Source organism: Delphinapterus leucas, chromosome 2, assembly GCF_059928025.1.
Source record: "Delphinapterus leucas isolate spDelLeu-1000000601 "Yukka" chromosome 2, BTC_Dleu_Yukka2, whole genome shotgun sequence".
Taxonomy (NCBI): Eukaryota; Metazoa; Chordata; class Mammalia; order Artiodactyla; family Monodontidae; genus Delphinapterus; species Delphinapterus leucas.
Window position 1 is genome coordinate 33,618,949 of NC_143130.1, and position 22,926 is coordinate 33,641,874.

At 41.6% G+C, this 22,926-nt stretch overlaps 1 protein-coding gene across 1 annotated transcript in view; it reads right to left on the reverse strand.

Annotated features, from left to right (window-relative positions):
- The window catches only part of TM2D3 (TM2 domain containing 3), an 87,810-nt gene that overhangs the window by 27,297 nt on the left and 37,587 nt on the right, over nt 1–22,926 (reverse strand). The gene's annotated exons all lie outside the window — the stretch shown is intronic.

A 22,926-nucleotide genomic window follows, 5' to 3' on the forward strand; every position in this document is an offset into this window, starting at 1 on the left:
CCAACAACCAGCAAGCCCAGCAGCTGACCATGGACGCATGAATGAGCCCAGCCAACATGAGAGAGACTGCCCAGCGAGGACCGCACCGAACTGCTGACCTCCAGAATCTTCAGCTAAATTAGTGATGGTTGTTTCAAACCACTACATTTGGGGGTAGTTTACTACACAGCTAACTGACACAGAGCATCAATCCAGGAAGTCTAAAACCTCAGTAATTAACACATAAAGAAGTAAGAATAAAGGAGAAAAAGAGGAGGAAATTGCCAAAGACATAGTACAGAAAAATTTCCCAGACTTAGAAGATGAGTTTCCAGATAAAAAGTTTTCACTAAATTTTCACTATAATAAATGGGAAAAATACTACACTAGGGACATCACTGGGAAATATCAGAATACTATGGGAAAAGAGAAGTTTTTGTAAACTTTCAAAGATGAAAAAAATGGTCACATAAAAAGAATCCGGAATAAAAATGACATTGGACTTCTCAGTGGCAACACTGGAAGGTAGAAGGCAATGGAGAAAATGCCTTCAAAATTCTGAGGGAACAGTTTCCACCTGATAAGTCTATACTCAAACTATTAACCAAGGGTAAGGGTACAATAAAGACATTTGCAAATATTCAAGGTCCCCAAAATGTGCTGCTATTCATTCTTTCTCAGGAAGCTGCTGAAGGATGTACCTTATCAAAATGAATAAGTGTATACTTACACTTACTTGCAGGTCAAGTATACTTGGGTTAGTATACCTATACTTACACAAAAGAATAAAAAAACATACATCCACACAAAAACTTGCACACAAATTTCATAGCAGCATTATTCACAATAGTCAAAAAGTGGAAACAATCCCAACGCCATTCCACTGATGAATGGGTGAACCAAATGTGCTATATCAATTCAATGCAGTATTATTCAGCTATATAAGGAATGAGATACTGATCCATGCTACAATATAGATGAACCTCAAAAACATGCTAAGTGAAAGAAGCCAGACAAAAAAGGCCACATATTGTATGGCTCTATTTATTTGAAATGTCCAGAATAAGCAAATCCACAGAAAGAAAGTGGATTAGTGGTTTCCAGGGTCTGGAGGGAGAAAGGAAAGGGGAATGACTGCTGACGGGTATGGGGTTTATTTTGGGGGTGATGAAAATATTCTGGAATTAGACAGAGGCACGGTTCTGTGAATATAATAAAACACTGAATTGTACACTTCAAAAGGGTGAATTTTATGGTATATGAACTATATTTCAATTAAAAAGGGATATGTAAGTTGAGAACATAGATTTCTGGAGATTCAGAAAACAGAAGCTTCAATATAAGAGAGAGTCAAAGGGAACGCACAGGATGATATTAAAGCCCCAGGACGACAGCTGTGCAGCAGCTGGCGGTGACAAGGCCAGATTAGAGCAGCAGACAGGGCCTCTGAGAAAGATGTCGCCAGTTTGAGAATGGAGCTGGTGTGGACGGTCTGAACATATTCGAAAGAATTTTATAATCATTTTGGTGATAAATTAGTGATTACTATATAGAGAACAAATGCGAAAGCAAATGGAAACATTCAAAAAATTTTAAGAGCTTCCCTGGTGCAGCAGTGGTTAAGAATCTGCCTGCCAATTCAGGGGACACGGGTTCGAGCCCTGGTCCAGGAAGACCCCACATGCCGCAGAGCAACTAAGCCCGTGCACCACAACTACTGAGCCTGCGTTCTAGAGTGCGCGTGTCACAACTACTGAAGCCCGAGCGCCTAGAGCCTGTGCTCTGCAACAAGAGAAGCCACTGCAATGAGAAGCCTGCATACCATAACGAAGAGTAGCCCCTGCTTGCTGCAACTAGAGAAAGCCCAGGTGCAGCAATGAGGACCCAGTGCAGCCATAAATAAATAAATAAATTTATTAAAAAATTCTTTTAAATCTAGAAAGACAGAAAGCTGAGCAAAGAACAAACAAGTAAGCATAGCACAGTGCATGACTCGTTGTGAATAACAGTTGCAGGCTCATAATGTGAATATAAATATACACATACCTAGAAACTGATATCACAATATTGACATGTGTGTCTGTGGACAAGAAGTGGAGAAGGATTAATTATCAATAAAAAATATCTAAAACTAAATACTCAAGAAATAGCAGTGTGATCAAGTTGTATAGAAATATGGATATAAATGCCAGGAAAAAAAAAAAAGTAAAAGAGTTAAAAACATTTGCCTCAGAGGAGTGAAAATTAGAAGTTTCACAGATGAGGCAGGAAAAGGCTGTTTTTCATTATTAGCCTAAGTAAACTTTTTGATTAAAAAAATATGCGTAGTATTTTGTTAGAAAAGTGAGAATTATCCCATGGTCATATAAAAGAATGCATAATCTTTATTCAAAGAATCTCAGGTTCTCTCTCATGCTCTCTATCACTCTATAATCAAGTTCAGGTATAGTACTTGTCAAAAAACAACACCAGAAAGTGTCCTAGAGTTATAGGAGACAAGAATTCGGGGTGAAACAGCTGAATACCCGGTTCTCCAGGGGTGAGTCTCATCACAGAGCTCTCTGAAGCCAGCTCAGGAAAATTAAATCAAAAGGCCTAAGGGTATTTGTTCCTCTTGAAGAGTCACCCCCCAGACTTTCAGACTGAAACAGTTTAACCACCGGTAACAAGAAGGGTGCCCCTGCACCCTTGAGGGTGTGTGCACAGCAGGGCTTTTCTCCTTCCGAGGCACGGATGCACTGTGTGGGGGTCAAGCTCAATGTCCCCTCCCCCAAAGGAGCCGGGGTCAAGCTTTCACAACAAGAGCAGACACATGTGAGCAGTGAGACCTGGTGCCCTAACCACAGACAGTGCAGGCCCTCGTGGGCCTGAGGCAGAACCTTATCTTCCTCAGTTTGAAAACAGAAAACTCTTCCCACAGAGCAATGCCATCCTCTGTTCCTGTTAAGGGTACAGAGATGGGGCAGATGAATTAACAGTGATGCACTTACCACTGAATTGGTTCTGGGTCTCTATTATCTGTCTGTCTGTACATATGTCTATATATACCTCTCATCCAAGAAAATCATGTTATGTTAATCACTTCATTGTTTAAAGAAGAAAAACTCAGAAATGCTTATAAACATTTTGGGTTGCTTTGCATGGTTTTGAGATGATTGGTATCAGAATCTTAAATTTTTATACTTGAAAATATGTAATAAAAATTGAAAAAATAAAAGAAGAGATGGCCTGTTACTCGACAGCCATTCCTCCCTCTTTCTTCTTTACAACCAAATCATTATTCCTTTTTTTTTTTTTTTTTTTTTGTCTTTATGTTCCTCTGTGCAGCCGCAGCCCCAGAGACTGGCTCTGTATTGGTCTAAGACTGGCTCTGTATTGGTCTAATTCAATCCTGCTAATTCTCGTCACAGGCACAGGGAGAGGCATGTGACCCGATTCTAGCCGATGAGATACAGGAAAAGTCTCCCAGGAGGGAGTCTGTGATGGATTTCTTAGTTCTTAAAATAAGACACAAGGATAAGAGTGTCCCTCTCCTGCTCTGAACACTGCAGGGCAAGGGGATGCCTGGAGTCACTGCAGCCCTTTTGATGTGTCGAGGTCAGCAGAAAGGGAAGATGGAGTGAAGATGGGGCCCTGATGAGCCAACTCTGGAACTGCCCCACTTTGGGACGCGTTATTATATGAGCCAGTACATATCCTTACCTTTCAAGTTGCCATGTGTTGGAAGCCCTATTCAGGGAGCTGAAAGCATCCTGAATGATACAAAGATCCATACCTAACCACACATGATGAATTATTAGAATAGCCAGGATCAAGAAAAAATCCCAAAAAGCTTCCAGAGGGGAAAAAGAGATGGTCCTCAAAGGAATGAGAGCCAGGCAAGCAGTGGCCTGGCAGCCCTGCAGGATGCTGGAATACCACGGAGCAAAGCCTGCCGACACTGAGGGAAAACGGCTTCAGTCTAAAAGTCCAGCCAAAGTGACCCTCCAGTGGGAGGATGCACCAAATAAATTTTTGGATACCCATGAACAAAAAGTTAAGCTCTCATTCATTTTTTCCTTAGGAAATAATAAAAGAGAATACTCCAGGAAAATAAGAGAAGGAACCAAGAAAAGGGAAAACAGAGACTCCAGGAAACAAGGGGTCCAAACCCAGAATTGCAGTCAGGAGAAGCCCCAGGACCACATTCGAGCAGTGAGCTCTAGGCTGGAGCAGGTCAGAGGCTCTGGGAGGGAGGACCCGGGAAGAATGGGCACTGCACACCCAGACACTGGAGCTGTGACAAGGGTACAGCATGTGAGGCGGAAGCAGAGGGGCATCCAGGTGCTCCACGGATGGCCAAAGGGTGGAGAGTTGCAATCTACATATGAAGCACCTGATTCAAATTAGCACAGGATTCAGGTAGGGCTGGAGGATAAGGATGAAATGGACTAAGCCAAACAGAAGTGTAGGAAGCTGGAAACTGCAGGCATTTGTTGAATGAGGCGGATGTGTCTTCTTTCCAAAAGAAAAACAAACTGAACATAAAAGATATGATCCAAATATGAAACAGACCAAAATATCTATCATGATTTCGAGTAACTCATAGCGTGAAACACAGTCCATGTGAAACTTGTTCTTTCAAAGACCCAAGGATACCAACAGTAGACCGTTAAAGAAGGAAACATAATTCTGGCACATTACTTGGCTTGGTTTTTTTGCTTGTCTGTTGGTTTTGACCTCTGAGAATCAATCTACAAACAAAGCAACAGATAATCTTTATCAATCTTGACAGTGTAAGTGGAGAGACGCACTGACAGAGGCTGGGAAGCAGAACTGGGTGTAAGCAGAGGTGTGACGTCCTCTTTTCAGAGTAAGGGATCCAGAAACACAGGTTACGTTTGCTAGAACAAGAAATGATATAGATGAGGTAATGATGTCACTTAAATTTCTGGTTCTGATTTTAATGAGAATGTTTACAAAGTGTCACTACTGAATATGTTTGCTGTGGCTTGGTTTTTTATTTTATATGTTTTTAAATTTTTAAGCTGTTTTAATTTTTACAGAAAGAAAATTGAGTGGAAAGTACAGAGAGTTCCCACAAATCCCTCGCTCTCCACCAATTCCTGTATTTTTAACATTTTGCATTAGTGTGGGGAACATCTGTGACAACTGATGTGGCTTTTTTTTAGGTTGAGGAAGTTTCATTGTATTATTAGCTTACTGAGAATTTTGATCAGGTTGGGTGTCAGGTTTTTTAATTTAAGAAATGTACCAAGGGCTTCCCTGGTGGCAGAGTGGTTGAGAGTCTGCCTGCCAATGCAGGGGATACGGGTTTGAGCCCTTGTCCTGGAGGATCCCACATCCTGCGGAGCGGCTGGGCCCGTGCACCACATCTACTGAGGCTGCACTCTGGAGCTCGCGAGTCACAACTGCTGAGGCCCACGCGCCTAGAGCCCGTGTTCCACAGTGGCAGGGGCCGCCACAATGAGAGGCCTGCGCACCACAGCTGAGAGTGGCCCCCGCTGGCCGCAACTGGAGGAAGCCCACACACAGCAACAAAGACACAATGCAGCCGAAAATAAATTAAAAATGAAATAAGTAAATTTAAAAAAAAAGAATTAAGCCTTTAAAAAAAAGAAGAAATGTACCAAGATAAATATGTATCTTCCCCTTCATAATAAGATAGTAAATTTTTACATTAATAGAATTCCAATATTGAATAATAACAGTGAGAAGAAATGGACTCATCAATAGTGTTCAGATGTTTTGTAGAAAATATAGCTTTGATCCCTACCTCACACACCACACCCCAAAATAAATTCCAGATAGATTAAAACTCTACATGAAGAAATCAAAACCACCAAAGAATCAGAGGAAAGTATAATATTTTTATAATCTTGGGATTGGGAAGGACTTCCTAACCAAGAGCCAAAACTCAGGATTCACAAAAAGAAAAGATGGAGAGATTTATATATCAAAATATAAATCCGTTTACTACCCCAAAAACCCTGTCACTAACAAAAAGAAAAAGATAAGAGACAGGCTGAGAGAAAATATTTGCCATATTCAGTAGACAAAGGGTTAATGCCCATAACATATAAAGAGGCTCTGGGTATCGCCAAAGAAGAAACAGCTTACTACAAGATGGAGAAAGGGTATAAACAGGCAATTCACAAAATATCTCCAACTGCTTATAAATGCATGAAAAGAATCTCAGCATCAAAATGTAAGTGAAACTCCAAACACTCATCAGATGGAAAAACCGAAATGGGCGGTGGGAGTGGAGGGCGACAGAAAGGGTGGGACAGCCAAGGAGAGACCCTCAGAAATGAAATGGGAGCTGAAGGGCTCATCTGGCTGCTCCGCCAGCTCAGCGCAGGGCAGCAGGACTGGCGAGAAGCAGGCCTGCATGGCTCTAAGCCTTCCGGCGAGGAAGGCTGGCAGCAGGCTCAGGTCGCAGGACCAGGGGTGTCCCACCATGGCTGGTGGGGGGGGGCAAGTGGGGTGGATGCTTAAGACAAAAGTCGTCAGTCCTGCTTCCTTCCCAACCCTCCCCACTCCATCCTTCACCACCCTGCTCCGGAGGCAGAGAATCCCCATCCTCCAGCTGTGTCCCAGCTCTCCTGACCCTGACCCGGACCCCCCTCACCCAGACACACACGCCTCCCACAGAGCACCAGCAGGTGGACCCAACAGGGATAGGGCAGTAACAACAGCACCATTTCTCCCCACCACATCTTGCCCTGCAAAAACTTTTTTAAAAAATCAGACAGTGTAAATTCACCAGGAAGAAAAAAATTAACAACAAATGGAAAAATGATGGACGAATTTAATCATCTATAATTAACCATAGGAGAACAGCAAGTGAAACCATTTCCATTTCATTTTATTTGAGGGCTTATCTATTCAAAGTATGCATGGCTGGGCTTATTCCCAGCCCCAAAGCTGACCTCTAACCAGCAGCTGGCAGAGAAGAACCATCCCGAGCACAGACAACGCCACTGTCTTCATTATCCTGGTCCAGCCCCTGGCTGCACCATGGGGGGGCGCTGCAGACCCACGTCTCCTTGCTCCCAGCACCCACCCAGGTCCTTCCACGAACCCTTCCTCCCTGGCCTGAACAAGTCCTGTTCGGTGGGAAATCATCTCCCCTCTGCCCTCAATCCTTTCTCCTCAGCCTCCTTCCACTCCTGGGCCTAAACAAGCCCGAGGTCTCCCCAGGATCTCCACACTGCACTGTCTTCTTGGATGGGGGCTGCTGTCTCCTTCAAGTTCAAGGGCAGGAGGACACGGTTCACAGTCATCTCTCCAGAACTGCTGTCTTTGAAAGGCTGCACCATCTACCTTTCCCCGTCAGCATCACCCAAGGCGCCGCCAAACCCGCCTGGATTCTTGCTCGTATGTGGTCCTTCAGAGCTCCGAGTCCTCTGAAATAGTTCTTTCCCTCAAGTTTAATGGCTTCTGCATCGTCCTTTGTGTGACCCCACGACAGGGCTCAGGTGTAATCACAGAAAACACCCTCACAGGTTGACACAGAGGGGAGTTCAGAGGGTGTCAGGAGTGCACAGAACCCTCTGGGCTAGAGGCGTGGCTTTGGGGTTCGTTCTCCCCGCGGAACTGGACGCCAGGTGAGCTCCACCTCTGGCACCATCGCCATCAGGAAGTTGGGGAGGGGGAGGAAGCCCACGTGCCTCTCGGCTCTCAGCCATGACCACACCAGCTCCGCGGATGCCCTCTGCCTACCTCTTGCAAGCATGAGGCCATTGCTTCCACCGATGCAGAAAACCCAAATGCCTCTTGCACTGTGCTCACCAGCAGATCAGAACGGAAGCAGCAGCAGCCGGGCCTCAGCCTCACCTTCCTTTCCAGGTGTCATGCACTGAATTGCCACACCCTTACTGACCATCAGAAGCAAGTGAGCCTGAGAAATGCATCCCCAAGAGGCTGCGATGAAGAGAAGGAGGCAAAGGACATGTGCCACTGCCCCACAGTGCCCATCCCGGCCGGGACACTGTCATCAGCGGCTGCCCCCCTTCCTCACCACCATCCACTTCTTTGAATCTATAAGTAGTTTTGTACGATGCCCTCCCCCTCCTGTGTGTGTGTGTGTGTGTGTGTCTGTGTGTGTGTGCGCGCGCGTGCGCACACACGCGCACGCGCGCAGGGTGGGGGGGAGGGAAGGAGAGCGGGAAGGAGAAGTCGTACTGGTCATAATAACTAGTAACTTGTCCTTGAAGACAGGGAAAGATGCGCTTTCCTGCGCAGGTGTGAGCCTCGGTTACTTTGCTGAGCGATGCAGAAGCCACAGGGGCCCTACAACATTAAGCACACAGGAGCGGATCAGCGTGGAAGAACTTTGGGGGGCACCCAAGGACACAAGAAGCCCCAGCGCAGGGAAGGGAGCTGACGGTCATAGACTACAGACAGCCTCGTGTCACTTCATTTCTCACCTCACTCCCGCACATCTCCAGGGTAGGCAGCTCGTTTTATATAAGAGAAAACTGAGGGGGGTGGGGGGCAGGAAAGATCGCCCTTGTGCGGTGCTGGCAAGGTGTGCAGTAGCAGGGCTGAGTGGCCGCCAGCCCTTCAAATGCCGCCCCAGGGGGGCAGGGGCCAATGTTGATGCCCTGGGGACATCAGTATCCAAAGGACTCTTTCAGTTGCAAGAGACAATACCAACTCCAAATACCTTTCAAGGTTAAAAGGGGGCAGGTGGGGAGCTTACTGGCTTGTGTAGCAGGGCTTCGGTGGGGCATCTAGCTTTGGGCACAGTTGCACCAGGGGATTTGCAGCCTGCAGCCCAGCACCTCCCACCAAGGCCAGCATTTGGCCCAGCTTCCTTGCCCCGCCCCTTACACAGGGCTGAGTCCTCTGATTGGCTGGGCCTGGGTCACGTGTCAGACCCGCAGCCCCAGGGTGGGCCTCCCCGCCCCACCAGGAAGAAGGATCCCGGGTAGCGTCCTCCACTGAGCCGGCAGATGCAGTGTCTGCACCTGCAGCCCCGGTCCACACACAACTTAGTCCCCAAACTGGCTGACACCACGAAGGGAGAGGAGCTGTCTCCGAGGCTGCAGATCCCCCCCATGAGGCAGAGGACTCCTCTCCGTAACCTGACCGTAAGGCCTGGCAAGTCCGCGGGGGCACATTAAAGGATAAATGCCACAGAAACAAAATTGAAAATAAAATTTATGACCCTTTTTCGAACCAATATCCTAAAGCTGGCCGAGACAGCCAACCAGACGTGGTCCCTGAATTGCAGGAGAAATCTAACGGGCACTTATACTATTAAACCACACGTGCGGGATGAACCTGGCCGTTTTCTAGCTCCCTGGGGGACGGATGAAGAATGAAGGAGAGAAGGCGGACTTGCCAACAATCAGCTCGCGCCGTCCTCATGCTGCTCATCTCATGGATGCTCATCTGTCACACGGTCCTCAGGCCACCTCACAGGCCCCTTATTGCTGCATAACCTTTCTGAGGAGCCAGAAGCATCTGTCTCTCCGGCTGAGAGATGCAGGTGGTGGGCAAATATCTGGGCCAGAGGTCGGGCCGAGGAAGCCCCAGACACCCCATTTTCATTTGATGGAAACACTCTCATTGGCTGGATGGATAAGGGGCTGTGGTTGGGCCTGCCCACCAGGCCCAGCACCCCCCCAGCCCCCTTGGAGAGGTGCTTCCAGGCTGGAGAGCCAAACCTGGAGCAGCACAGAAGCCCAGAACATTCCATGGGCCAGGGGCCAGCTTTCCACCATAGCAGCCTGCTGCTGGGCCATCCAACATCCCTCTCCATCCTTCCTTGCTAACTGAGTTCCAGCTGTTCCTGGGTGGCGATGGGCCCAGCAACAGGGAGTGAATCACGAGTCCGTCTACTGGTCCAGTGGTAGAGGCAGGCATGTGACCAGTTCTGGCCAAAGAAACAAAAAAGCCCACTAGGAAATTGTGTGATCATTTTCCTTCTCAATTAGCAAAGGACATGCAAGGGAAAAGTTCCCTGTTTGCTATCCCCTTTTCTTTGCTTTGCACACATGGTATCGGGTAGTGTTGCCTTGCGTTGCTGGGGCTGACTTAGGGCATTTCAGAAAGGCCAACTGAGCGCTGCTGACCCGCCTTGCAGCTGCCCACCTCCCTGCTTCCTGTTGGATTAGGTAACAATACTTGTGTCAATGAGATGGTGTCATATTCTGTCACTTGCTACTCAAAGCAACCAACTACTATATTCACAGTCACCTAGTGGGCTTGAGACAGAACCAGGATAACATGCCAGGCCAGTGCCCATCATACTTAACTTGGAATCCCACTTGTAAAGGTTTTCCACACCTGTTTGGAGCATGCAGCAGGTAACTGATACACACTCACACTGGGTCACATCTGGAATTCTCAAGGAGAATTCCTACTGTCAGCCAGTGGCCTTGTGTCTAACATGGTTTAGCCCTATGAATTTGCATTCTTCTTGCTTTTCAGAAATTAAACTTTTAAATTTGAGATAATTGCAGGTTCATCTGCAGCTTTAAGAATAATGCAGAGAGACGGTGGGAATGTAAGTTGGTGCAGCCACTATGGAAAACAGTGTGGAGGCTCCTTAAAAAAAAAACTAAAAATAGATTTACCATATGATCCAGCAATTCTACTCCTGGGCATATATCTAAACAAAATTATAATTCGAAGATATACATGTACCCCAATATTCATTGCAGCCCTATTTACAATAGCCAAGACATGGAAGCAACCTAAATGTCCATCGACAGATAGATGGATAAAGATGTGGTACATATATACAATGGAATGTTGCTCAGCCATGAAAAACCATGTAATAAGCCATTTGTAGCAATATGGATGGACCCAGAGGTGATCATACTAAGTGATGGAAGTCAAAGACAAATACCACATAATATCACTCACACGTGGAATCTAAGATATGACACAAATGACCTTATTTATGAAGCAGTTCTCCTGGGTTCCTTTACCTGCTGCTCTCCGCCCGGGTGCCCCTTCCCAATAAAGTCTCTTGCTTTGTCAGCATGTGTGTCTCCTCTGACAATCATTTCCAAGTGTTAGACAAGAGCCCACTCTTGGGCCCTGGAAGGGGTCCACCTTCCTGCTACAGTTCTGGGAAAAGCCTCTGCTGCTCCTTGAGATGCAGAAGGCCCATTTAGGGGCCCCAATGCTGCCATCTGGGTTCTGAGTGGATGCCTCTTTGAGAGGCAACATCTTCTCCCCAGATCTGCCACAGGCTCTGGGCTCATGACCAGAAGCCAGGTCCTCAGCTACACAGAGAAAGCATTAGTTCTAGCAAGGTGGGTGTCGGGGGCGGGGGGGGGGGCGTGGTCCTTTCAGGCTTGAAGCAACGAAGTCCAGGCTGGGCAGATTCTCTCTTCCCAGCTGCCTATTAAAGAGCTGTAGCAACTTACATTGAGGAACCAGCAGTCAGATGTCTTCAGCTTTAAAAATATTCATCCTCCCTGAATGTTGCCATGGCATAAGAAAGAAAGGAGAAAACCACAATTTGAAAAGATATGTGCACCCCAATGTCATAGCAGCACTACTTACAGTAGCCAAGACATGGAAGCAATCTAAACGTCCATTGACAGAGGAATGGGTAAAGAAGAGGTGGTCTGTATATACAGTGGAATATTACTCAGCCATAAAAAAGAATGAAATAATGCCATTTGCAGCAACATGGATGGACCTAGAGATTATCATGCTAAGTGAAGTAAGTCAGACAGAGAAAGACAAATATCATATGATATCACTTATATGTGGTACCTAAAAGAAAAAAGACACAAATGAACTTATTTCCAAAACAGAAACAGACTCACAGAAATAGAAAACAAACTTACAGTTACCAATGGCGAAATGGGGTGGTAGAGCGATAAATCAGGAGTTTGGGACTAGCAGATGCAAACAATTATATACAAAATAGATAAACAACAAGGTCCTATTATAGAGCCAGAGAACTATATTCAATGTCCTGTAATAAACCATAAAGAAAAAGAATATATGTAAGTGAATCACTTTGCTGTACAGCAGAAATTAACACAACATTGTAAATCGACTATACTTCAATTAAAAAAAAATAAAGATTGAGCTAAGTTTCTGTAGTCCCTGTCACCTTCCTCAAAAACAGTGATAATAATAATACGGAGACACAATGTATCCTTTACACAGTTTTCCCCAATAGTATAATATCACAACCAGAAAACTGACATCGATCCAGTCAAGATTAGAACTTTTCCATCACTACAAGGACTGCTCCAGTGGCCCCTTTATAGTCACAGCCACTTCCCTCATGCCTCCCACCCCCAGTCCTTCACCATTCATATAATTTTGCCATCAAGAATGTCATGTAGGGCTTCGTTGGTGGCACAGTGGTTGAGAGTCCACCTGCCAATGCAGGGGACACGCGTTCGTGCCCCGGTCTGGGAAGATCCCACATGCCATGGAGCGGCTAAGCCCGTGAGCCATGGCCACTGAGCCTGCGTGTCCAGAGCCTGTGCTCCGCAACGGGAGAGGCCACAACAGTGAGAGGCCCGCGTACCGCAAAAAAAAAAAAGAATGTCATGTAAATGAACTCATACCAGTAGGTAACCACTATTTTTTTCCATTGAGCATAATTCCCTGGAGAAACATCCTAGTTGTACATGTATCAGCAGTTCCTTCATTTTATTGCCAAGCAGCATTCCACAGGATGCATGTTCTGTTTACCTGTTGCTCACAGAACATCTGGATGGTTTCCAGTTTTTTGCTATTATGAATAAAGCTTCTATGAACATTCTTGTACAAGTTATTGTGTGAACCTAAGTCTTGACTTCAGGATAATTGCCCAGGAACACAATTACTGAGTTGTATGGTAGTTGCATGTTTATCTCAAGAAACTGCCAAACTGTTTCCCAGAGTGGCTGTTCCATTTACATTCCTGCCAGCAATATATAAGTGAAGTGATCCAATTACCCCGCATCCTTGATAACACTTGGTGTTGTCAATATTTTTCATTTTAACCATTCTGATAGGTGTGCAGTAATATCTCATTGTAGTTTCAACTTGCATTTCCCTAGTGACTAATGATATTGAATACCTTTTCATGCATTTATCTGCCACCTGTGTACCCCCTTTGGTGGAATGTCTGTTCATGTCTTTTGCCCATTTTATAAATGAATTGTTTATTTTCTACTGTTAAGTTTCAAAAGTTGTTTGATTACAGATACTAGTTCTTTGTTATTTACGTGGTTTGCAGTGTTTTCTGCCACTGTAGAAGCTTTCATCCCTTAACAAGGTCTTTCATAGGACAAAAGGCTTTAATTTTGATTAAGTCAGATCTATTGATTTTTCCTTTATGGATTGTGCTTTTGGTGTTAAGTTCAAGCTCTCTTTGCCTAGCTCTAAATCCCAAAGATTTTCTCCTATGACATTTTTCTTAAAAAATTTATAGTTTTACACTTCACATTTTTTAAAAAATATACATTTATATATGAGCTATTTTGACTTTTTTTTTCATAAGGTATGAGGTTTAGGTAGGTGCATATTTTTTCCTACAGATGTGTAGTTTCTCCAGCACCTTCTATTGAAAAGGTTATCCTCCCTTTGTTGAATTCTTTTGCACCTTTGTCAAAAATCAGTTGGGCATATTTGTGTGGGTCTATTTCTAGGTTCTCTTTCCTGTTCCATTGATCTTTGTGTCTATCCCACCACCCATACCACAGGGTCTTGACTCCTTTAGCTATAGTAAGTCTTGAAATTGGGTAGACTGATTCCTCCCAATTTATTTTTCTTTCTAAAAATTGTTTTAGTTCTTCTAGTTCTGTTGTCTTTCCATAAATCTTAGAATATCTGTATCTACAAAAACCTCCTGGGATTTTGATAGGAACTGAATTTAACCAATAGATGAATTTGGAGAGAACTGGTATCTTTACTATATTGCGTCTTCCAATCCATGAGTAAGGTATATCTCACCATTTATCTAGAGCTTCTCTGAATTCTATTATCACTGTTTTGTAGTTTTTGGCCATACAAGTTCTGTACATGTTTTGTTAAATATACACGTAAGTTTTTCTTTTTCTTTTTTTAGCAATTTTAAATGATATTGTATTTTAAATGTTGGCATCCATGTGTTTATTAATATTATAGAGAAATACAATTGATTTCTGTATGTTGATCTTCTTGTGGCTTTGTATGCATTTACTAGTTCTATCATTTGGGGGGTAGATTTCTTGGGATATTTTACATAGACAATCATACTACCTGCAAATAGGGACACTTTTAGTTCTTCTTTTTAGAGTTGTATAATTTTTTAATTAATTTATTCATTTATTTTTATTTATTTTTGGCTGCGTTGGGTCTTTGTTGCTGCACATGGGCTTTCTCTAGTTGCGGCGAGTGGGGGCTACTCTTTGTTGCGGTGCTCAGGCTTCTAATTGCAGTGGCTTCTCTTGTTACGGAGCATGGGCTCTAGGAGCGTGGGTTTCAGTAGTTGTGGCTCGCGGGCTCTAGAGCACAGGCTCAGTAGTTGTGGCGCACAGGCTTAGTTGCTCCGCAGCATGTGGGTTCTTCCCGGACCAGGGCTCAAACCCGTGTCCCGTGCATTAGCCGGCAGATTCTTAACCACTGTGCCACCAGGAAAGCCCCTTCTTGGGAATTTTTAAACAAACAAACAAAAACTCCTAGAACCAATAAGCAACTGAGCAAGGTTCAAGATACAATGTTACTATACAAAAAAATCAATTGCTTTCTTATATACAAGTAATGAACTGTTGGAATTTGAATTAAAAACAGCACCATTTACATTAGCACCAAAAAATGAAATACTTAGACATAAATCTAATAAAATATGTACAAGATATATATGAGGGAAATTATATATCTTTAATGAAAGGAATAAAAGAAGACTAAGTAAGTGGAGAGGTATTCCATGTTCACGTATAGGAAGACTTAATGTTGTTAAGATGTTAATTCTTCCCAACTGTAGTTGATGTGTAGACTCAATACAATCCTAATCTAAATCCTAGCAAGGTATTTTGTGAATACAGACAAAGTGATTCTAAAGTTTACACAGAAAGCTAAAGACCCAGAATAGCCAATACAATATTGAAGAAAAAGAACAGAGTCAGAGGACTGTCACCATCCAATTTCAAGATTTACTATCAAGATACAGTAGTCAAAGTGTATGGTATTGGTGAAAGAATATACAAATAGATCAATGGAACAGAATGGAGAACTCAGAAATAAATACACACAAATACAGTCAATTGCTCTTTGACAAAGGATAGCAAAGGCAATTAAATGGAGGAGGAAGTCTTTTGAACAAATAGTGTTAGGTAAACTGCATACATGCAAAAAAATAAATAAATAAAATAAATGAATCTAGACAAAGACCTTTTATCTTTCAAAAAATTAACTCAAAATTATCTCAAGCCTAAATGTTAAGACACAGAACAATGAAACTTCTAGGCTATAACATGAGAGAAAGTGTTTGTGACCTTGGGCTTGGCAATGACTTTTCAGGTATCACTCCAAAAACATAACCGTGAATGAAAATATTGATGAGATGGAGTTCATTAAGATAAAAGAACTTATCTGTGAATGGCATTATTAAGAGAATAAAAAGATAAACCACAGAGTAGGAGAAAATATTTGCAAAACATATAACTGATAGAGGAATTGTATCCAAAATTTACAAAGAACGTTTAAAACTCAACAGTAAGAAAACAACCCAATTGTTTGCCCAAAGGGGGGCAGAAAACCTGAACAGGCACCTCACCAAAGAAGATATACTTATGGCAAATAAGCGTATGTAAAGATGCTCAACATCACATATCATTAATTTCAAATTAAAACAACAATGAAAAAAAAAACACAACAGTGAGGTACCAATACACACCTATAATCTGAAACACTGACAATACCAAATGCTGATGAGGATGTGGAGCATTGGGAAGTCCCGTTCATTGCTGGTGGAATGCAAAATACTGCAGCCACTTTGGAAGACAGTTTGGCCATTTCTTAGAAAGCTAAACGGTCTTATCATTCACTCCAGCAATTACACCTCAAATGAATTGAAGACATGTCCACACGAAAACCTGCATACGGATGTCTATTGCAGCTTCATTCATAATTGCGAAGATTTGGAAACAACTAAGATATCCTTCAGTATGTTAATGGATACATAAATTGGGGTACATTTATATAATAAAATATTCAGCACTAAAAAGAAATGAGCTATCAAGTCATGAAAAGATATGGAGGAAATGTAAATGCACATTACTAAGTGAAAGAAGCCAATCTGAAAAGCCTACATACTGTATGATTCCAACTATAGGACATTTTGGAAAAGGCAAAACTACGGAGATAGTAAAAAGATAAGTGATTTCCAGGGGTCGTGGGGAGGGAGGGATGAATAGGCAGAGCACAGATGATTTTTAGGGGAGTGAAACTATTCTGTGTGATACTATAATGGTGGATACATGCCATTATACATTTGTCCAAACCCATGGAATGTACAATGCCAAGAGTGAACCTTTATGTAAATTATGGTCTTTGGATGACAATAATGTGTCAGTGTAACAAATGTACCATCTGGTGTGGGATGTTCATAGTGGAGGAGACCAAGTGTGTGCAGGCAGAGGGTAAATGGGAACTCTGTACTTTGTGATCAATTTTGCAGTGAACCTAAAACTTCTCTAAAAATGAAAGTGTACTTAAAAAAACCCCATAAAACTGAATAACACAAAGAGTGAGCCCTAATGTAAATTATGGGATTTAGTCAATAATAATGTATTGATATTGGTTCACCAATTGTAACATACATATCACACTAATGCAAGATGCTAATAATGCGGGAAACTGGGAGCAGAGAGGAGTAAATGGAAACTGTCTGTACTTCCTGCTCAATTTTTCTGTAAACCTAAAACTGCTGTAAAAATGTAAGACTGTTAATCTTCAAAAATTCAATTTCCTTAATAGTTATAGGGCTATTCAAATTACCTAATTAATATTGGGTGAATTGTGGTAGTAGTTGGTACATTTCAAGTAACTGGTCTGTTTCATCTTAGTTGTCTAAGTTATGTGTATAGCTGTTTGCAATAATTTTTAATTTTCTATTTATCTACAGAATCTGTAGCAATATCAACTGTTTCTATCCTGATATTGGTAATTTGTGTCTTCCCTTTCATTTTTATTTTGTCAGTCTTGCTAAAAGTTTGTCAATTTTATAGATCTTTTATTGATTTGGGGGGATACATTTTATTGACTATTTTATTGATTCTTTGAGATGCATTTTATTGATCTTTTCAAAGAAACAGCTTTTTGTTTGACTTTTTTCTATACTTTTTCTGTTTTCAATGTCATTGATTTCTGCTCTTATCTTTATTATTCCTTCCTTTTATATGCTTTGACTTTATTTTGCTCTTCTTTTTCTAGATTCTGAAGTGGGAGCTTAGATGATATATTTGAGACATTTGCTGTTTTCTGATGTAAATATTCAGTGCTATATATTTACCTGTTAGCACTTATTTAGCTACATCCCACAAATTCTGATATGCTGTATTTTCATTTTCATTCAGTTCAACCTTTGAAAAAAATTTTTCCATGGTAGCTTCTTCTGTGACCCAAGGATTATTTAGAAGTATGTTGTGCAGTTTCCAAGTGTCTAGAGACTTTCCTGTTTTCTTTATGTTGTTGATTTCTAGTTTGATTCCACTATGGAAGGAAAAAATACTTGGTATGATTTCAATTCTTTTAAATTTGCTGAGTGTTTATTGTAATGCGCCAGGATATGATCTATGTTGGTATATGTTCTGTGGGCACTGGAAGAGTATGCACTCTGCTGTTGCTGGGTGGAAAGCTCTATAAGTGTTGATGAGGTCCTGTTGACTGATGGTTTCAGGACTTCCCTGGTGGTGTGGTGGTTAAGACTCCATGCTTCCAATGCAGGGGGTGAGGGTTCAATCCCTGGTTGGGGAACTAAGATCCTACTTGCCAGCACGGTGTGGCCAAAGAAAAGAAAAAGAAGTTACAGTCAGTGATTGATGGTGTTGCTGAGTTCCTCCATATCTTTCCTGATTTCCTCTATAGTTGTCCTGTCAATTGTTGAAATACGGGTGTTGAAGTCTCCAACTATAATTGTGAGTTTGTCTATTTCACCTTTCAGTTCTATCAGTTTTTGCTTCACACATTTTTACAGATCTGCTATCTGGTGCATTCACGTTTAATTTGCTATGACTTTTTGGTGGACTGACCCTTTTATCACCATAATTTCCCTGTCTTTAATAATTTTCTCTTTGAAGTCTATTTTACTTGATATTAATATAGCTACTTGTGCTTTCTTCTTATTAATGTTGTCTGGAATATATTTCCCTATCCTTTAACTTTCAACCTACCTATACAATTGTATTTGAAGTGAATTTATTTTAGCATATATCTGGGTCATGTTTTCTAATACACTTTGCAAATTTCTATCCTTTACTCAGTGTATGTGTAACATTTACATTTAATGTGATTGTTGATATATTTAAGTCAGTCATTTTATTTTGTTTTCTGTTACCTCTGCTTTTGGTTTCTCTGTTTTCTTTTTCCTGTTTTCCTGTGGGTTACTTAAATGTTTTTTTTAGAATTCCATTTTGATTTATAGTGATTTTGAGTGAATCTCTTTGTATACCTTTTTTAGTGCCTGTAAATCATATATACATAACTTATCAATCTACTGATGTCAACATTTTACCATTTTGAATGAAGCATAGAAATCTTATCTTCCCTTACATCCCTTTTCCTCCTACTGTTTATAGTACTATAATTGTCTTAAATATGTCTTCTACATACATGTAGAACTTCATCAAACAATGTTATGATTTTTATTTCAACTCTCAAGCATAACTTAGAAAACTCAAGAGGTGAAGCAAAATGTATTATATTTAAGCTTATCTTGACTCATTCCATTGTTCTTTCTTTATTCCTGATGTTTCAGGATTCCTTCTTTTATAATTTTCTTCCTGTTATAGATATTCCTTTAGCCATTCTTTTAGAGTAGGCCTGCTGACAACAAATTCTCTTAGCTTTTCTTCATCTGAGAAAGACTTGATTTACTCCTTCATTCCTGAAGAACATTTTCTCTGGATACAGAATTCTCGGTGGACAGTCCGACAGTTCTTTTTCAGCATTAGAAAGTGTTGTGCCACTTCCTTCTGGCCTCCATGGTTTCTAATGAGAAATTTGCTATCATTTGAATTGATTTTTTCCTTATAGGTGAAATTTTGTTTCTCTCTTACTGCTTTCAAGATTTTTCCTCTCTTTGGTTTTCATATGTTTGATTATGATGTAATATATATAAATATTATAAATATTTATAAATATATTGATATAAAATTATATATTTATATTAAATATAAATTGTTAAATATTATAATTATAAATATATAAATATTAAAAATCTTGGCATGATTTCATTAGATTCATCCTATTTGGAATTCATTCAGCTTCTTGAATCTGCAGGTTTATTTCTTTTGCCAAATTTGAGGTGTTTCCAGCTATTATTTATTCAAATCCTGCCCTTTTCCCCTCTCTTTCTGGGACTCCAATGACACAAATCTTAGTTCTTTTGTTATAGTCCCACGGGTCCCTGATACTCTGCTCATTTTTTTTTTTAAAGTCTATTTTGTCTCTCTAGTTTAGACTGGGTGATTTTTACTGCTCTACCTTCAAGTTCACTGATTCTTCCTTCCTCTCCATTCTGCTGTTGGGGTCACCCAGTGAGCTTTTTATTTCCATTACCGTATTTTTCAGTTCTAAAAGTTGCATTTTTCATCTATATATCTTTTATTTCTTTCCTGAGATTTTCCATTTCTTTTCTGAGGCTTTCTATTTTTCATTTGTTTCAAATCTGTTCATAATTCATTGAAGCATTTTTATCAAGACTGCCTTAAAATTATTGTTAGATAATTCTAACATCTCTGTCATCTCAGTGTTAACATGTATTGATTGTCTCTTTCATTCAAGTTGAAATTTTCCAGGTCCTTGGTATAACAAGCGCTTTTTGATTAGAACTAGGACATTTGGATATGATGTTTTGAGACTGGATACTATTAAACCTTCTGTTTGAGCTGGTTCCATGATACTACTCTGGCAGGCGAACAGAAGGCACTGCTTTGTTACTGCCAAGGGGATCGATGCCCAGGTTCCCCACTTGGCCTCCACTGACATGAAGGAAGGGAACGACCCCTTGTGGCTGGTGGACGGGATGGCAATTCTGGAGTGCTTCACTGCTGTCCCCACGTGACCTCTACTGAAAGAGGTCAGGATGTGTGGTGCCTCATAACTGCCTGGCGTCGGTTAAAGTCCCGGCCCCCTGCTCAGCCTTCTCTGACATCGTTCCATCAGGGAAGCTGGGATACCCTGCTACACAGCCTGGCGAGGGTGGAAAGCGAGGCTCACCTACTTGCATGGGTAGGAATAGTGCCATGGTTTTTCTGGGGTGTCTGGCTGGAGTAGAGCAGTTACTGACTAAATGTTTTCTGTCTTCCTGGCCCTTTGGCTAGAGATAGCAGGCTTCTGTAGGGACTTTTGTTTGCGCGTATTAGTGTTTTGCCTGCCTCTTCAGCTCTAAGTCTGGGCTACGTGAGGCAAAAAGGATACTCAGGGAACTCATCCCCATGTAGCTCCTTGGATCCTGAGGTGCCTAGCCAGTCTGCCGCCTTCTCGCAATATATCAGAGCCTTCTTTATTTCTTTTATTTTTGGCCGTGTTGGGTCTTCGTTGCTGCACACAGGCTTTCTCTAGTTGCGGCGAGTGGGGGCTACTCTTCGTTGCAGTGCACGGGCTTCTCATTGTGGTGGCTTCTCTTGTTGTGGAGCATGGGCTCTAGGCACGTGGGCTTCAGTAGTTGTGATGCACGGGCTTAGTTGCTCCACGGCATGTGGGATCTTCCTGGACCAGGGATTGAACCTGTGTCCCTTGCATTGGCAGGTGGATTCTTAACCACTGTGCCACCAGGGAAGTCCCAATCAGAGCCTTCTTATATTGCTTTAATATATAAGGTCCAGTGTTTTAATTGTACTGAGAGAAATAGAGGAAGTGTGTATATGCCATATTCCTGGACAATGTGCATTTTTAGGTGAAAATTTTCCTTCATTTACCTAGGATCAGGAACCTAAGTTGATTTACCATAGTACAAAGAGGCTACCCTATCCCCCTTTCCCCTTTGGTAACCATAAGTTTGTTTTCTATGTCTTGGAGTCTATTTCTGTTTTGAAAATAAGGAGGGATAAATTAGGAGTTTGGGATTGACAGATACACACTCCTATATATAAAATAGATAACCAACAGGGACCTACTATACAGCACAGGGGACTATACTAAATATCTTGTAATAACCTATAAGGGAAAAGAATCTGAAAAAGAATATATGTGTGTGTATATATGTGTGTGTGTGTGTGTGTGTGTGTGTGTGTATAACCGAATCACTGTGCTGTACACCTGAAACTAACACATTGTAAATCAACGATACTTCAATTTAAAAAAAGAGTCTATACTCCAAATACTCTGCAAATCTCCAAGGGCACATTATATTGCTCTGCTTCTGAGTCGAATGTACAAGACAGAACGATCCTAATTCTGTTGTGGAGTTAGGATGCAGTACAATGGTGTAAAGCCCATGAAAACGTTAAGACAATTTACTGAGGATTTCAGGATATTAATTAGCTTTTTGTGACTTGGCCCTTACACAAATCTGAGACTAAATAGCTTTATTATTATTATTATTACTACTATTATTATTATTGGACACTGAGGCAATGCCAGTCACCCTGCATATCCAGATCCCCCACCAGCATGGGCCCTTCTAGGATCCCTAGAAGGGATCCTAGCCGTGTTCACATGGTTGCACATTTTATAAAATTTTCGGGACTAAGGGATTTTAACTGTAATTGGCTCCGAGCAGTCTCTGTCTCCACTCTAATTTCCCCGCCACTATATGTCCCCTCTTATTGGGTTTTGGGGGTGCCTATGGACATTTTGGGGTGGTTACAGATATGAAGAGGAAGTAAGCTGAGGATATATTAAGTCTGAGTTTTGTGGGATATATTTATGTGATTCAGAGTGACTTTGGTGTATAATTAAATTACTGGAAGTCACCTGGTATAGGAATGTCTTCCAAAAATTTGCTTACTGTGCACTGCGTCAACTCACCTGGCAAGTGACAAGAAAATATTGACTAACTGCATAATGAATGTTATCAACTGAAAGAATATTTGATTGTCCATTGCACAAGAAAACTTGAAATGCCTTGTAATCTCACAGCTCACATATGACAGGTACTTGATAAAGATTTCCTCAAATTGGAAATAATCCAGAATTTTACATGACATTTCATTAATGACAAATTGTAAAGTTGAAAATAACTTTTCTAAACTATCAATAAGAAAATCAAATTTTAATCAACAGTGCTAAAGGAAAGCTTCATTTCTCTTTCGATTCTCCTTACAGAAAATGCCATTACAAAGTTACTGTAAAAAAAAAAATATATATATATATATAATATGGCAATGAAGTAACCTAGAGGTATGTCAGGGCATAAAATTAATTTTTAAAATTATGTTATTTTTCAGAATGCTGTGATGTTTGAGGTTTAAATTTTTACTTTCTTGTGATTTCTTTTTTTCTCATTAAATATTTACCTTTGTACTTAGTTTTGTTTGCATAATTTTATGTTCTTCTTCATAAAGTGGACTCCCAATTAGATAATCTTTGAGTCCATATTTCTGACCCATGACCACGCACAAAACGACTCAGTTTGGTTGAGGTGGGAGAGGGTTTATTGGTGGGTGTGAGAAGTCTCACAGCACCTTTCAGGAAGAGTGAAGAATTCGACTCGGGCTGAGCTCCCAGAACCTGAGTGCCGGACTTGCTGACCCGCTGCCACCCTGTCTTCACTGTGCTGGGGCGGGGGGGTGCCCCCAACGTCCCTGCCCCTGCTCCCACATGCTT